At 37.4% G+C, this 17,805-nt stretch overlaps 1 long non-coding RNA gene across 1 annotated transcript; it reads right to left on the reverse strand.

Annotated features, from left to right (window-relative positions):
- Positions 1–747: 747 nt before the first annotated feature.
- LOC148114566 (uncharacterized) lies at positions 748–2,347 on the reverse strand. The gene is made up of 3 exons (XR_015733038.1): positions 2,235–2,347; positions 1,847–1,921; positions 748–834 (listed from the first exon to the last, which is right to left on the reverse strand). It is a non-coding gene; the product is annotated as an uncharacterized LOC148114566 (long non-coding RNA).
- Positions 2,348–17,805: the final 15,458 nt, after the last annotated feature.

Raw genomic sequence — 17,805 nt, forward strand, 5'->3', positions numbered from 1 at the left:
GCAAGATCTCTAAAATTTTGTAAAAATATTCCATTTTTATTAAGGTAAAATAAAAACATTGACATTATATAAAATAAGGCATTCAGAGTTCAACATACATGTAGTTGTTTGGACTAAAATGTCTTTTAAATTAAAATAATTTTAAAAGCTTACAAAATCTTAATACTGGATCTTGTTAACAATAAATACAATACAGTTTAAAAAATATTACAATGAATTAAATATATTTAAATACATTAAATAACACAATAATATATAATTATTTATAAATAGCATTACATTTTTCAAATGTATTTTTATTTTGTGGTCAACTAATAAATAGATCAAAATAGATCAAAATGGTCTCATTTTGAAAGATTAACGCTTTATGAAATTTTAAAGTTACTGAATTTCAAGCAATAAAGCAAGTACAAAATTGTTCAGAATTGCAGAAGCCTCTGAAATATCCAATTATTGCTTTCAGCAAACAGCTGAGCTCATGACTCATGCTCTCTGGACATGTCAAAAACAAATGCATTTCCAAGAGTCCCTGAATAGGAAATACTATATAGCTAAGTATCGGGTTCTTGTTTACCATAAATCTGACAAACTAACTTTGACCTTCTAGCCTTAGTGCTTCTTCAGCAAAGGATTTGGACCACTTTATTATAAAATAATGCAAAATAAATAAATATAAATAAATATAAATATTTTAAATTATTGAAATGAAATATTTTTCTATAATGAAAGTTTGAAGACTCTCTCTCTCTGTGGTCAGGTTTAGAAGCGTTCCATCCAGGCAAAGAGAAGGTCCATTTCCCCCAGAGCTTTGGTTGTTGCTGCATTCTTATCAAGCTGCAGGAAGGAAATGTTCAAATGAGGATTAATGATGCAGCAAGAAACTTACTTTTGCTTAGGGTACATACAAACAAAAGAAGGACAAGGGTTGCCAGGACTTAATGTTTTTTTTCTCATTTCTTTTTTTAACATTCATAAATTCAGTGGGACTGTAAAAAATTAAAAAGTACTCAATCACTTATGAGGTAATTTGTTTAAACCAGTCATTTCTATTCATTACACAACCACAATTGAAATCAGAAATGCAGTTGTAAGTCATTGCAATTGTAAGTTGAGGCAACCATGTGACTGGACTCATTTTTCCTACATTTTTTCACAGTGATTGTAAAGCAAATCACCATGGTCATAAGCTAACTCATTATTCCAAATGAACATTTTTTTTTTGGTCTAAAACTAGCAAAAGATGTCACAAATCATGGTCATGTCAACATGGAACATTGGAATCAGTAATAAATGAAAGTTGGTTGCCAAGCACCCTAAATGGTCTTGTGACCTTGGGAGGAAGGGGAGGCGACATTTGAGAGAGCCAGAAGCACTTTACAGGCTGTAAGGCATCCATTCATATCTCTAAACAGTAGTTTTTTTAAAAAAACTAGACATAAGTCAAGGACTACCTATTCACACACATACACACAGATCTAATATTCTTTTTCATGTTGTTATTTTTTATTTGGATGGAGTCTATCTTTTGTTCTGTTTAGTATTTTTGGCGGGGGGTAGTTTATTAGTTGATTTTGGGAAGGACATTTTATGGTTTCTGTTGTTTAAATATCAAAGTCGGAATTCCTTGCTGATTTACTATAAATCATCTAGATTCTTTTCTTTTGTACAACCATCTGCAATCCAGATGAATCAGAGATCCATCTGAAAGAGCTCAAATTCTGAGTAAGCAGAATTGAATGCACATAGAACAGTGAGCTGAAATTCCTTAATCTTGCTATCCATGTCTTTTTCTAAAATAGTAACAGAATCTTTAAGGAAAGGAAAAACCAACCCCCACTCCCTTTACCTTGGCATATTCCTCCAGTAATAACTTGTATCTCTTATGTGATTCTTGCCCACAGGAACATTTGTTTTGATCATGCTGGTTTTAGAAAAATATAAAGAGAAAAGAAACAACGATTAGCGAAAACTATATGTACAGTATGTAAATGTATGTATGTGTGTGTGTGTATGTATGTATGTGTATGTATGTATGTATGTATGTCTATGTCTATGTCTGTGTCTGTGTCTGTGTCTGTGTCTGTGTACGTGTACGTGTACGTGTACGTGTATGTGTATGTGTATGTGTATGTGTATGTGTATGTGTATTTGTATAACGATTAAATATGTATTTGTATACATCTTTTGCATGGCTCTCAATAGCACAGAAAACCAGAGTTGTATGTCATACTTACACATTGTTTCAGTGTTGTCTTAATGCTGAGGAAAGCATTAGCTAAAATGCTGCTTTTCCTTCGAAGTGTATTACTTGTTGCATTGTAGTTCTTGAATATATTTTCAACATAAAACCTCAGCAGATGGCGGAGTAAGCAGCAAGTCTCTGAAGTCTAAAGCAAGAATAAAAGCAATTAGAGTTCCATTAGAGCCATATACCTTTTTCCCCTAAGGGTAAGTTCACAACAAAATTTAGGCCCTTTGCTGATCTAAACTCCCATGGTAATGTACAGCACTAACCACTGGTGCCTTTTTGCTAAGCTGTCTCCATTAACAAAGGTAGAATTCTTTATAAACCTTCAGTTTATTCAGTTGTGTGAAGTCCAACAGTTTACATTATAACTTGCATAAGGGTACTGAGTTATGAATTGAGGCCACCAACCACTTTCATTAATCTACCTATATATCTATATCAACTATATTTGCTGTTTGGGAAGCCAGTATAGAATCTATGAATTAGTATAGATTCTATAGCAGCTATTGAGCTGACGTTCTATGCAATAGAATATGTAAACTTATACCATTTTTTATTTTATCTTTTAATCTTTAATATGTCATATAAAGGAACTGTTTATACTTTATACTGTAACATAACAAGCTCTAGAGCTACTTACGGAGGAATGTTATTGCTAAACAGGACTACCTATTCTTACTGATAATGCATACTAAAACTGAAGAAATGAAAGACATATCTGGACAAATGTCTATTGAATGTAGATGTATGAAATTATCTGAAATAAAAGGATAGCTAAATGAGACAAATGTCATTAGCCAGGCACCTTCTGTACTTGTACAAACTAAGTGACTGCTACTAGATTATTTACCTATGAGGAAATATACATAAATTTCATATATAATATAAACTAAACTAAATCTCCTTCTGTACACAGCTTGCCTTGCCGTGTATTCTTGACTTTCATGAAAACAATCAAGAGCACTCTTGCATTCTAAAAAAGATATTCTTACCGAGACATTCAGTAGGATATTTTCCTTCAGCAATTTAAAATCTGTTCTCTTATCTTGGGATTGCTGCAATTGAAAGAAGATAAATTAGATGAAGAAATTAAAAATTCATTTAGAAAGTAAATCAGTATGAATGGAAACAGAAGTATGAAATGCAAGCCTTTTTATTTTTGGGGGAAAATGAACCATAGAATCCTCACATTGTTCCCTCTTAGTTTCTACTATGGTCAATTTTAAGATCTTTGCTTGACATGTGAGCTAAAATATTTGATACTTATAATGCTTTGGATTGACCTGGCATTTTTTATCTCCAGTCAGTAGGGTTCTCACTTTGAGACACCCTCAGTCCATGATTTATAGAGCCTTATTCTGTAGTTCTTTGTAATATGATAGAGATAGCAATAAAGGTGGAGAGGGAGGGGATAGTAAAGGAAATCAAGATAATTCATTAAAATTCATGCCAACTCATTTTAATGTTATAATAGAAGCTGATTGTTTTATTACAGAAGTTTTACTACCATAAAAAGTACTACATTTCAGGAGGCATTGAATAGTAGTAAAAAAATGACAACAAAAGAAGCATTTAATAGGTGATTGATTAGTAGCATTGATTTAAGCGATGATACCTCATACATTGTATACGTACTTTATTTTATGTCTAGTTTATATCCTTGCAAGTATTCTTGCAAAGTATTTCATTCTTGAATTATAAGTAGGTTGACACCCCCAGGCTTATGGTCATGGGGGATTTTAACCTGCCATCCGTCGGTGAGGCGTCTGAGGTGGCTCGGGAGTTCATGGCTTCCATGACGGCTATGGACCTGACCCAGTTAGTTCATGGCCCTACTCACACGGGGGGAAACACGCTAGACCTGGGTTTTGTCTCTGGTCAGTGGTTGAGTGATCTTGAGATAGGGGATATAGTGATCGAGCCCTTGTCATGGTCAGATCACTCCCTCCTTCGCTTTGACCTTCGAACCGCCGCACCCCGCCGCAGGGAGGCGGAACCATTGAGGTGGTACCGCCCCAGGCGCCTGATGGATCCTGATAGGTTCCAGACGGAGCTTGGGCCATTTCCTGAGGCTCTGGCACACGGCTCGACTGAGGAGCTGGTGGCCGCCTAGGATAGGGCGGCTGCTGGAGCTTTGGATCGGGTCATGCCTTTGCGGCCTCTGACCCGGCGTCGATCTCGCCTGGCTCCTTGGTTCACCGAGGAGCTGAGGGAGATGAAGCGCCGGAAAAGACGCCTGGAGAGTGGTTGGAGGGCCAGCCATTCTGAATCTGACCGAACACTGGTAAGGTCTCATATTAAGACCTACCTGGTGGCGATAAAAGTGGCGAAGTATAACTATTTTGCCACTCTTATTGCGTCATCAGATAATCGCCCGGCCGCCCTGTTTAGGGTGACCCGCTCCCTGCTCCACCAGGAAGCGCGGGAGGACCCCTTGGAGGGTAGAGCCGAGTATTTTGTACAGTATCTGTATGACAAAATCGCTCAGATTCGGGAACATCTGGACTCTGACTGGGTAGATTCAGCGGGGAGGATAGAGGCAGGTCTTGTGAGTATTATCTGGGAAGAGTTTGATTCTGTGACGCCCGAAGACGTGGACAGGATACTGGGCAGACTGAGCGCAGCCACATGTTTACTGGACCCGTGTCCCTCCTGGTTGGTGCTGGCCTCTTGGGAGGTTACACGAGGCTGGCTCCAGGGGATTATAAATGCTTCCTTGAGTGAGGGTGTCTTCCCTGCTGCCTTGAAAGAGGCGGTGGTGAGGCCTCTCCTCAAGAAACCTTCCCTGGACCCGGCAGTGTTGGCAAATTATCGTCCAGTCTCCAACCTTCGCTTCGTTGCGAAGGTTGTTGAGAGTGTGGTAGCGCGACAGCTCCCCCAGTACCTGGATGAATCGTCGTATCTGGATCCGTTCCAGTCGGGCTTCAGGCCTGGGTACAGCACGGAAACGGCATTGGTCGCGTTGGTTGATGATCTCTGGAGGGCTCGGGACAGGGGTTGTTCCTCTGTCCTGGTCCTATTAGACCTCTCAGCGGCTTTTGATACCATCGACCATGGTATCATGCTGCACCGGCTAGAGGAGTTAGGGGTGGGGGGCACCGTCCTACGGTGGTTCTCCTCCTTTCTCTCTGACCGGTCGCAGTCTGTGTTGACAGGGGGGCAGAGGTCGACCCCGAGGCCCCTTGTATGTGGGGTGCCACAAGGGTCGGTCCTCTCGCCCCTTCTGTTCAACATTTATGTGAAGCCGCTGGGTGAGATCATCCGTGGTTTCGGGGTGAAGTACCACCAGTATGCTGATGATACTCAGCTGTACATCTCCACCCCGGACCACCCCAATGATGCCCTTGAAGTGATGTCCCGGTGCCTGGAGGCCGTGCGGATCTGGATGGGGAGAAACAGACTCAGGCTCAACCCATCCAAGACCGAGTGGCTGTGGTTTCCGACATCCCGATATAGTCAGTTGGTGCCATCACTGACTATTGGGGGCGAGTCACTGGCCCCCACGGAGAGGGTTCGCAACTTGGGTGTCCTCCTGGACTCACGGCTGTCTTTAGAAGAGCACATGACGGCCGTGGCCAGGGGGACTTTTTATCAGGTCCGCCTGATTCGCCAGTTGCGTCCCTTTCTGGATCGGGATTCGTTAAATACGGTCATTCATGCTCTCGTTACTTCCCGCTTGGACTACTGCAATGCTCTCTACATGGGGCTCCCCTTGAGGAGCACCCGGAGGCTCCAGCTGGTCCAGAATGCGGCTGCGTGGGTGGTTATGGGAGCGATGTGGCGCTCCCATGTGACCCCCCTCCTGCACGAGCTGCACTGGCTCCCGGTGGTCTTCCGGGTGCGCGTCAAGGTTTTGGTTACCACCTTTAGAGCGCTCCATGGCATCGGACCGGGGTATCTACGAGACCGCCTTCTGCTACCAATAGCCTCTCACCGACCAGTACGCTCCCATAGAGAGGGGCTCCTCAGGGTGCCGTCGGCCAAACAGTGTCGACTGGCGGCCCCCAGGGGGAGAGCCTTCTCTGTGGGGGCACCTACCATCTGGAACGAGCTCCCCCCAGAGATACGGAAGATCCCGGACCTGCGCACGTTTCGCCGTGCTCTCAAAACTTTTCTATTTCAGCAAGCTGGCCTGGCCTAACTCCCATCTTTTAAATTTTTAAATTTTTTTTTAATTCGTGATTTTATAAATTGGGTGTTTTAATCTGTGTTTCGGCCGAATATTTAATAATTTTAAGGGATTTTTTAATATTTGTATTATCTGTATTTTATCTTGGCTGTTCACCGCCCTGAGTCCTTCGGGAGTAGGGCGGTATAGAAATTTGATTAATAAATAAATAAATAAATAAATAAGTAGTTTTTATCAGAAGACAATAAGGTAGCCTTTCCCAAAGTATGTCCTAAACATTGTAAATTCTGGAATTTCTAAACAAACATGGTCAATGGATTTTCTGATATGATATGATGAGAGGTGAACTCTAAAATGCCCAGGTTAATGAAGATTCTTATAGAGAAAGATCCAAAATCCTACTCTCTATGTTTCAGCCTCTTTTAAGTATCCCACTCCTTTTCTGACCAATAATATTAGTCAATAAACTAGATTGAAGGGAAAAATAAATCACTGAAGAAATAACTGAACTTGAAAAAGTGCTTAATTGGATTATTGAAACAAACCGCTTGCTTCGTTAACTGTAGTAATAAAAAAAGTTAAAGTGAGGGTCACATAAGGTCAGGATAGCAATGTTCCTTAGCCTTTATTAGGTGCTTTGATGTGATAAAGGACTGGTAGAAAGTACATTGCAATTGAAAAGAAAATGACTCAAAGATGATTGGCTGAAAATATAGTCAAAACACCGTCTGCAGGTTCAAATTTATCAAAAAAGAAGACTTTCCTCTATTAGATATTATTTTCCCTGCTAATATCAGAGGCTGAATTTAGGAATTTAGTCAAGCAGGAACTTCTAAATGGTAGTGAGAGGCTGAGGGACACCGGAGGTATTAGAGAGAAGATATGGGAATATAGGGTTTATTTGTGTATGAATGGATAGGTTTAGCTTTGTGATAGACAAAAATCAAAGAAAAGAAAACCATTGGCTGTTTATACATACTATGGATAGATATTATGCATGTGTAGTTGATGTATAAGAAAAGTAGAAAATGAATTAATGAATGATGAATTTGGAAAAGTGAAGAAGAATGTTCACATCCACCTCTTGGATTTACTTCTCCAGGAAACATTAATTCTAGTGCCAACTATATTCTACTTAAGCAATGTGGCCTTCAACTTCAACTTCAACAAGTTTGAATATCCTTCACTTCAGTTAAACAATAGTGCTACTGTAGTTTTTTCCCATCATTTTTTTTCATTGATTAGAATAACAAAAATACAACAGAAAATTACATCAACAAAATACTAATTTAGAATGATACTTACAACATCATCTTTAATTGCACCAAAGTGGTCTCTTAATTCCCGGAAAGATACCCCATTCACTTCACATTGGCCAAAGCTGAGACTTCTGCCTTCTGGGGTCAGGGGCTCAGCAAAAAGAAATGAAAGAAGAAGACAGACGAATGGCCTGATATCCATCCTTGTTTGACAATTGAAAATGATGCTGTAAAAAAGACACAAGTTGTTCAATGGGCTGCTAACCTGGAAGTATAATTTTTAACAACTCTAAACAACAGCAAAATCTTAGAAGGAACTGTATAAAATATACCCAAAATGGTACTTTGAAAAATTAGGGATGTTCTCTACTGCATTTACAGTGCATTCATATAAATTGATCCATTAAATTCAATGGAATTTGAAGGTAGATATATGTAGATAGAATTACAGTGTATTCTAAATAAAATTTATTTTCTATTTTTTTAACTTATGGAAATTCATAAATTTCCCCATTCTGTTAATTCAAGAGCAGTATTTAATGTCAGCATGCTTTGTTTGTACTTTAAAAATACTATACATTTATTTCTATACATCCTTGATCCCCCATCAGGTTAGGTTAGGATATCATTTCCACCTTGATACAGTGATTTGCATATTTTGTCCAGTTAATATGAATATAAATTTCTTCTTTTCTTGATTTATTCTTTTTGCTAAAAAAATACATTTAAATTACTATTTATTTGTCTCTCAAAACTCAGTCACTTCGTTTATGATTAATGATATCAGTAGTAAAAAATATAATTTCTGTATATTTTATAATAATTTAAGCCATTAATTCTAATGCTTACCTTAGAGACCTATTTGTTCTGACTTGCAGTGATGTGTAGTTCTATCTATCTGTCTTAGTCCTTTATATATACTGTATATGAAAGGCTTTACAGGAAATTTTCTTTACCTGACTGTGGGTGGAGTTTAAAGCTCTATTCTCAATTTCTCTGTAGTGTTTCATTTGCATATTTCAAAAAGAGTTTCCCTAAACCAAAATCCAAAAAAATTCTAGAGTCATGAGTAAGTAGCAGATGACATCATAAGGTAAATTATGATGATGAAAGTGGTAGTGGTATTTTTTTCTTTTTTCTTTTGCTCTTTTGCTTTTCAAAATTTGGAAAAAATAGATCACACAGGAATGTGTATTAATGATTTTTAAAATATGTAATCTAAACATTATACATCAGGCAATTCATGCAGGGAACAATTGATTCTCCTTTAAATAATTTGTCTTCTTATATTTAAAAAAATATTAAGAAGGTTATTGAGAATAAAAAGGAGGAACAGCTTCAATTTTAAAACATTTGTGTCTGCAAATAACAGTGAGAGCCATTATACATATTTGTCATCCCATAAAACTACATATATCTACCCCATCTGATAACTAAATTTTTATTTAAAGATTATTTAAATTAATTAACATCTCATGTAATTAAAACTTTTTAAAATTGCATCTTTGTTTCAAAAAGATGCTAAAATATGGACCTGATGGACTATCAGAATATAGCAAAAATGTGAAGATAAAAAAATAATGGGAACATTTTAATATAAAGCCAATAGTAAAAATAGAAAATTAATTCCATCCTGAAATGTCAGAGGAAGTTTCTAGAATCCAAGTTATTAAATGAAATGGAACCAATTTGAATCATGTCTTTGGTGTATTTCTCATATGATTAATGGTATAATCATTTTTTTGGAAACAAAAAAGTGAAAGGCTTTTTATTGATAGACATAAGATTCAAATATTTCAGAAGCCAGGGAATTTTACTAATAGCACAGTATAACCGTTTCCCCTCTTCGGATAAATATTAAAACATACAACTAATTACAAGCAAATGGTTGAGAACTCTCTTAGAAAATATATTAGAAACTTTCAGGATATAAACATGTCTGATAGATCTGTCACATTATTAGACCCTTATAGATAATTTGAAAATAGATAATGTAGATATCTGTAAAAATCCATGTTAAAAAAAAGAAGAGCAATTCATAATAAAGAAAAAAATTATCTTAGTATATCTCTAAAAAGCTGCTGTACCCCAGAGCTTCCTTATGGAAAAAACATATATGACATCATATACAAATGAAAGGATGCACATCCTTTCTGACGTGATTGACAGACTAGTTGCAAAACCCACAGAATCCTATTTGGTTTGCTTCCTGAAAACTATTCTATCTATTGATAGAACAACTAAACTTTTAAAAAGAATATATATATTCCTTTGCTGATATATATATACATCAGCAAAATATAAATTTGGTATAAAATGGTTTGTCGTGAATGTGACTGCTTGAGGGCTCCTGGATTGGAGCTGAAAGGCGAAAGGGAGCAGAATGCCCCCCCCCACATGTTGGGGTAGACCAGGTGTCTCGGTAAACATCTAATACACACACACACACACACACACACACACACACACACACACACACACACACACATATATATATATATATATATATATATATATATATATATATATATATATATATATATATATTCATATATATATATATATATATATATATTCATATTCTGAGGTTTTCGCGGGTCTTTGTATGTAGGTCTTTGGTTATTCGGGTTTTCTCCTGCGTAAAATTGGAAGTGTCTTGGCGACGTTTCGACGAAGTCTCACTCATCATCTTCATGCTGGTGTCTTCGGCTTCATGCTTGTGCCAGGAAAGTGTGATCAGAGCTGCCGTCTCTCTATAAATACCAAAGAAATACTTATTTCTTTGGAATCCATTGGATGTTAGATTACCAACCTAATCCAAAACGAAACCCCCACTAAAATCCAAGACAGAGAACAAGAAAACGGCAAAGCCCTCCTCCCATACATAAAAGGCACCAAAGACAGAATCAGCAAGATCCTCCACAAACATAACATTAAGACAGCATTCTGCACAAGCCGAAAAATATCCACCATCCTAAGAAACCCCAAGACATAATTGAGTTAGAAAATCAAGGAGTATATGAAATCCCATGCACCGCCTGCCCCACCACATACATCGGACAAACCAACAGAAGAATAAGTGCACGCATTGAAAAACACAAGAACTCAGTCAGAAAAGAGGAACCAACTTCTTCCCTGGTCCAACACCTTAAAGCCACAGGACATGAAATTGATTTTAAAAAGACCGGAACTATCGCCAAAACTGAACACTTTAACAACAGAATAATCAGAGAAGCCATCAAGATAGAAAAATGCCCACACAGCATGAATAAACGAAATGATACCTCCCGCCTACCAGCCATTTGGAAACCCGCCGTAATTGACCAACGAGTCCCTAACACTAAGAATGATACCAGACCCACACTCACGAAAACCACACAGGATGTCACCACCACAAATCCACGCAAAAAGCAAACTCAAACCCACACCGATGATGAGGCACGACCACAAACCAGAAGCCAGACCACAGCTGCATCATTAGCCACTTTAAAACCCTCCAATCCATACATGAAGCAAACTGACACCCACCATGAAGATGTGGCATGACGTGAAGCCAAACAACAGCAATGTAGCTCACCAGCTCAAATCCCCCTGCAACTCAGACTAACCTGAGCACAACCAAGCCCCCACCCAAACAGAACACACTCCCAGCCAATCAGAGCACAGCCAACCCCCCATCCAATCAGAGCACAACCAAGCCCCCAACCAATCAGAACACACCTCCACCCAATCAGAACACAGCCAAGCTCCCACCCAATCAGTTCACACCACCACTGGCAGTTAAAAGGAAGAAACAGCTGCGATCACACATTGGTCCTAGAAGCACGAAGCCAAAAACACCAGCCTGAAGACGACAAGTGAGACTTTGTCGAAACGTCGCCAAGACACTTCCATTTTTACGCGGGAGAAAACCCAAATAATCAAAGACACACACACACACACACACACACACACACACACACATATATATATATTCTTTTAGCCAGGTTTTTCCTACGTAACCAAGATTTTTCTGCAGCCCTAGCTCAGTGGAGTCACATCTACTCGATTCTGGGCTTTTTTCCTTCTGGCAGCCAGCAGGCCCTATGCTGCCTGGTGAGAGACTGGCTGCCAGAAGGAAAAAAGCCCAGAATCAAGTGGATGTGACTCCACTGAGCTAGGGCTGCAGAAAAATCTTGCTTACATAGGAAAAACCTAGCTAAAAGAAAAACACACATAAATCCTACGAAGAGTAAGAATATATATATATACATATATACATACATACATACATACATACACACACACACCAAGATTTCTTACTAAATGTGATCCTTATCAGTAGAATGCAATTCTGCTTAGTTGATTTATGTTTCACGGATAGCTGGCATGGAGAGGGGTTCAGTTATTGGGTTTTATTTGGGTCATTTAGTGCTTATGGAAACTATATTTGTTTTTGTTTTTCCAGAATCAAAACTTGTTCCCTGCTGTTTTGAATATTTTATTTGCAGAATTCCTGTTATTTGCATGTTAAAATTTAACTATATGAAATGAAAAAAAATTAGTTTTTGACTCTGGCAGTTTAAAGCAGCTTTCTGGTAAATATCCATTTCCTAGACTTCCTTGACATGTGAAATTCATAAATCTGTCCTGAACATCTTTTAGATGCCAGACCCTCCTATTGTTCCATTTAATTTAATAAGTTGGATTCTAGGGACTTCCTCTGACATTTCAGGATGATCTTGGTTTCAAACATAAGGAGATTTCCAATACCTTTTACCTATTACATCTATTAAAATTATTACAATACCACTTCCTTTTCTAAAGGAAGGTTGTAAGATTGTGACATCAATTTACATCATGAAAATCAAATAAGGTGCTGTCATCTTACAATCTACTGAGTTTCTACCACTACTCCACTATGGGAACCCCATTAAAGGTAAAGACAACATTGATTTAAACAGAAACTAATTAATCTTATGTAGTCTGGAATCTGAATTAGCCTAGCATGTAATCCTCCGGTCTGGCTCAAATGTGCAACTCATGAGATGGCTAACCTTCGTAGTCCTGTTCTTTGTCCCAGTGCCAACATGTCCTTCCACCTCGTAGCTGCAATTCTGTTGTGCTGAACCACAAGCTCCAGGGAAGCTCAGCGTCAATTTGAAAATAAGTAAATATTTCTGTGTAGTTGAGTGAAGAATCTGATCAGATTGAATCCTCATGTATGCAGAAGATGATTTAAGGGGGATCTCATTTCTGACATACATTTTCATCCTGTTTCCTGATAGTATTTCTAAACAAAACGTCATATACATCAAAAACAATTGATGGGCCTTTAAGGTGAGGAGAATATATCAGTGGTAGTAATAAGTCAAGGCTGTTCTCCTTTTGGCTACTATATTCTTAAGGCTGTTATGAGGATTGAAGAAAATATGTGTAGATCTGAGAAGTCTTTGGTGGTCTCTGGGAATGATTATGTTACCTAGTTTGGGTAATTAAATGTCTTCAAGGAAACAACCAATCTCAGAGAACACCAAAAACTCTTCATTTCAACCATTGATTACAAATATTCTTCTCGATGTACAAATCTATCAAGTCATCATTTCCTTTTGATAGACTATCTGAAAATATTTACCATATGTTATGGAAGGATTTTTAACATTTATTTTGTTACTGTTTTATACTGGATTCTTTTAGAACTAAATTATCATTTGATTTTATGATTTGGACTACTTTAAATTTTATTTTTTAAATGAAAAATGGGACACAAATTAGATGAAATATTTACAGTAGATTTATTTTTATACTACATCTCTGAATTTGGTATACTTCAAAATTTGAAATTGAAATATACTCATCTTGAAAAACCTTAGGTGCCAGTCAGCACTGGGTATTGGCATTCCAAACATCTGTGGAGAACAAAATTTGAATAGAAATAAACTATTCAAGGTAGAGAATAAATAAAAATATCAAAACATGGCCACTTTCAGCATTTTCTTAAAGTTTCCAGTGTAATTTTATAAGAGCACTTCAGTTGTTCTCTTATATAATAATTTATACATTTTTTTAAAAAATAACAAATGTCACCAATGAAGGCAAATATATGTGATGCAGGATAAAGTTGTAAGATCCAGTCTTGGTCAGTCACTGGGACCAGAGGTTTAGTTTTCCAAGCTTTCAGACTCATGCTGGAGCCATCCTCAGGGAACTTCTCTCTAGCATACTCTGCTAGACAAAAGTTCCCTGAGGATGGGCTCCAGTATGAATCCAAAGAAGACTAAACCTCTGGTATCAGTGTCCAACCTAGATTGGATCTTGCAATAACATATATTCTCATAACTTCATATTTTAACTTCTCTAGTTCATTTCAGGAAGAATTGTGGGTTTTTTAGGGTTTCTACAAAGAATTATTAAACCATGATACAAACTCATATAAATATGGACAATAAGATCAAGATTTTTAGCAAAAAGCACAATCTGATACTTATGTGTGGCCGCTTGTATCACATGATTTCATAACCAGCTTGTACTTGTAATTAATTTTAATATATTGCAAAGCCAGTAATGTTGAATTGCAGAATCACCAAATCATCAGGAACTATCAGGGTATAGCCTAAAGATATCCGGAGATTTTATGGTTGGGTAGTATCAAGCATGGACAAGTTAAAAATATGATTAGTAAAGAATACACCAAAAAAGTTAAGAAATTGTTAAAGATACAGTAGGAACAACATCAAAGCTATCAATTTCTAAACCATACCTGTGATACAATACACTGCTGGAGTTATCAACTGGACACAAGTTCAACTTGACAGTTTGGACTGAAAACCAAAAAACCTGATCACTATTCACTATGCGAAATTAAGGGATTACTGGGTCATAAAAAGGGAGTGGTATTAATAGATTACACCTGCTTCACAGAAATGGAGGCAGAGGTTTACTTCAAGTGAAACAAATTGTTGAAGAAGAAATGTTGCATTGGCTGATTATGTAAAAGACAGCAAGGGACAAGCCTTGATGTAATTTAATTTAATTTAATTTAATTTAATTTCCAATTTATATACCGCCCTTCTCCCTGAGGACTCAGGGCGGTGTACAGCCAAGATAAAAAACATAGGATACAAATATTAAAACATTTAAAAATATATATAAATTTTGGCCCGAAAGTTAAGAATCACAGACTAATTAAAAGAATTTAAAAATTTTAAAATTTTAAAAATTTCTTCTTAGGCCAACCCGGCTTGTTGAAAAAGATGGGTTTTCAGGGAACGACGGAAGGCATTGAGGTCCTGGATTCTTCTTATCTCCGGGGGCAACTGATTCCAGAGGGTAGGAGCCCCCACAGAGAAGGCCCTCCCCCTGGGGGCCACCAGCCTACATTGTTTGGCTGATGGCACCCTGAGGAGGCCCTCTCTGTGGGAGCGCACGGGTCGGTGGGAGGTCGTCGGTAGCAGCAGGCGGTCTCGGAGATAACTAGGCCCTATGCCATGGAGCGCTTTAAAGGTGATAACCAACACCTTGAAGCGCACCCGGAAGACCACCGGGAGTAATTAGAACTTACTAAATGTATAGGAAATAAAAAAGGAACATCAAAATAATGTAATAAAAACCCAAACAGAATGTTGGCAAGGAAAAGCATTATCTAATCAATTTCTACAAAAGATCAAGGGGAAAATAGATAAAGATAAAATGGCAATGTCTTACAACTGTAACATTAAAAAAAGAAATTGAAGACTTTAATTCTGGTTGTGGAAGAATAAGCTATTTGAACTAATGCACTCGTTCAAAATTGAAAAATCAATTATTCAAACTGCTAATTGTGCAAAGAAGCAGAAGAAATAATAATAATAGAACATATACTTAGCTCATGCAAAAATATAGAACAAACTGATTATAAACAATGACATGTCACCAAAATGATTCATTAGAACATCTATAAAAATTATCACATGCCGGTAATGGAAAAGTGATGGAAACATAGAATTGAAAAAAACATTTTAAAATGAGCAAGTTAAAATATTGTGGAGTTTCTGGAAACAGACTGATAACAACCTTCTATAACTGTGATTAAAGAGTAAAATGTGGACAATTCTTATGGACAACAAATTGAAGAAGATCACGAAGTATCAGGATTTGAAAATCTACATTGAAGGATTAATCATAAACGTGCCATGGTGGTCCCATTGGTTACTAGCGCACTGGGTGCCATACCAAAGTATCTTGGATAGGACTTATAAAACTTGCCCAGTGACAAAATTTCCACCTGTCAATTGGAAAAGGTGACACAACTGGGATCCACACATATATTGTGCCAATACATTATAAGATCCTAAATTCTTGGTGAAAGCTTGATGCCTATGAAGGCCAATACCAGCTAAAGAACTAGTAGCTGTGAGTTCACATTGTTGTGAAAAGATAGTATTATTAATAATATATTATGACACCCAAGGTTCTGGGAAAATCTCAGTGCGTATGAAGACCAGGTGTGTTTGAAAACATGTAGGAAACTATGTAGGAAGATCCAAAAAATAATAACAATGAATCATGCCTTTCATTCACACAGCAATACTGACAGACTCTATTTACCAAGGAAGTTGGACGGGTGTAAAATCTTGTAAGTACACCAGACAGTTGAAAAAACAAAAGGGCACTGGAAAAATATATGAAGGACAGTGAAGAAGATGCACTGAAGTTGGTACACCAAATAAGCCAAGCTACCTTACAATGCCAATTGAAGAATACAAAAGAGACATGGCAAGGCAAAGTATTACATGGCCCGTATATAAAAAAGAATAGTAATCTCTGCCATCTCTGCAAAGAAGCTGAAGAAACAGTGGACCATCTGGACAGCTGATGAGAGAAGATCACAAGACTGATTACATGGAATGGCATGACACAGTAGCAACTTTGGTGCATTGGAATATTGCAAGAAATACCACTTGCCTGCAAGCAAAAAGTGGTGGGAACACAAAATAGAGTAAGTATTAGAAAATGAAGGAGCTTTGGGACTTTAGAATTCATATAGAGAAGCATCTGCCATATAACACTGCAGATTTAACTATTGTTAATAAGAAAAACAAAAAAGTCTGGATAGTGGATGCTGCAATACATGGAGATAGCAGAATAGAAGAAAAAGAGTTGAACAAAAATACAAAATATAAAGACCTGCAAATAGAAGTAGAATCACTGTGGCAAAAGAAAACAAAGAATACCACTGGCATTGACAAAATCATCATCAGCCAATTGCAAAAGACAGCTTTCTTTGGAATAGCTTAAATTGTATGATGATACCTTTAACACCTTCCTTACTGGTTCAGAAGCGTGTGCACGTCACGTGCACGCAAATACCTTCTGTGCATGCGCAAAACCCGGGTGGCGATCGCTACCAGTATTGCCAAACCACAGGGAAAAATTGCTACTGGATCAAGTGATCTGGTCTGATCCAGGAGCATTTCACTCCTGCTTTAACACCATCAAACAATATCTGCCTATCCCAGATTCTTGGGAAGGACGTAAGAGGTGTTTAAACATCTGGATAACTAAACAATCAATCATAATCATTCTAATAGTATTCTGATGTCTGAAGGGGTCTAAAAATAACCATAGCATTTGTCTGCCGGATCAGTCCTATATATGTTTAACCTGATTCAGAAGGACTATGAAATTGAAAGCCTGGTTGTTTGGAAGCGCTCTAGAGTCTTTTGGAGTAGGTGACCATAATAGATTTAATAAAATAATATAATAATAATGTTGCTTTCATAATACGCTATTCTGAAATCTGTATTGAGGCAAACATGTAATAGGGGAGTGCTTCATATGTATAAGGGTTATTTTAAAATATAAACCAAATCTCTTAAATACACAATTAGCAACCTCTCGATACTGCGGGTTAAAAATAGCTAAGTTTCTTTCACTTTTAGTGATGAGAAAGATAAGAGGAGTTGTTTTGACAAATTAGAAGTTAGGAAAGAAAAGTGATGAAACAGTTTCAGTGAATCATATCACCAATGGTCAGCTAGCAATCTCACTTTTAACACGCACATGCACTCGCACGCGCACACACACACACATAATTATATAATTATATTTTAATTTCTAAATCTAGGGAAGTGTAACAGGTTCACACCATGTAACTTAATTTGTGCTATCTCTATTAAAATCTATGTCTAGAGTGGCCAAACATATGAGCA

This window comes from Pantherophis guttatus, chromosome 3 (genome assembly GCF_059756535.1).
Source record: "Pantherophis guttatus breed Tessera chromosome 3, ASM5975653v1, whole genome shotgun sequence".
Classification (NCBI taxonomy): domain Eukaryota; kingdom Metazoa; phylum Chordata; class Lepidosauria; order Squamata; family Colubridae; genus Pantherophis; species Pantherophis guttatus.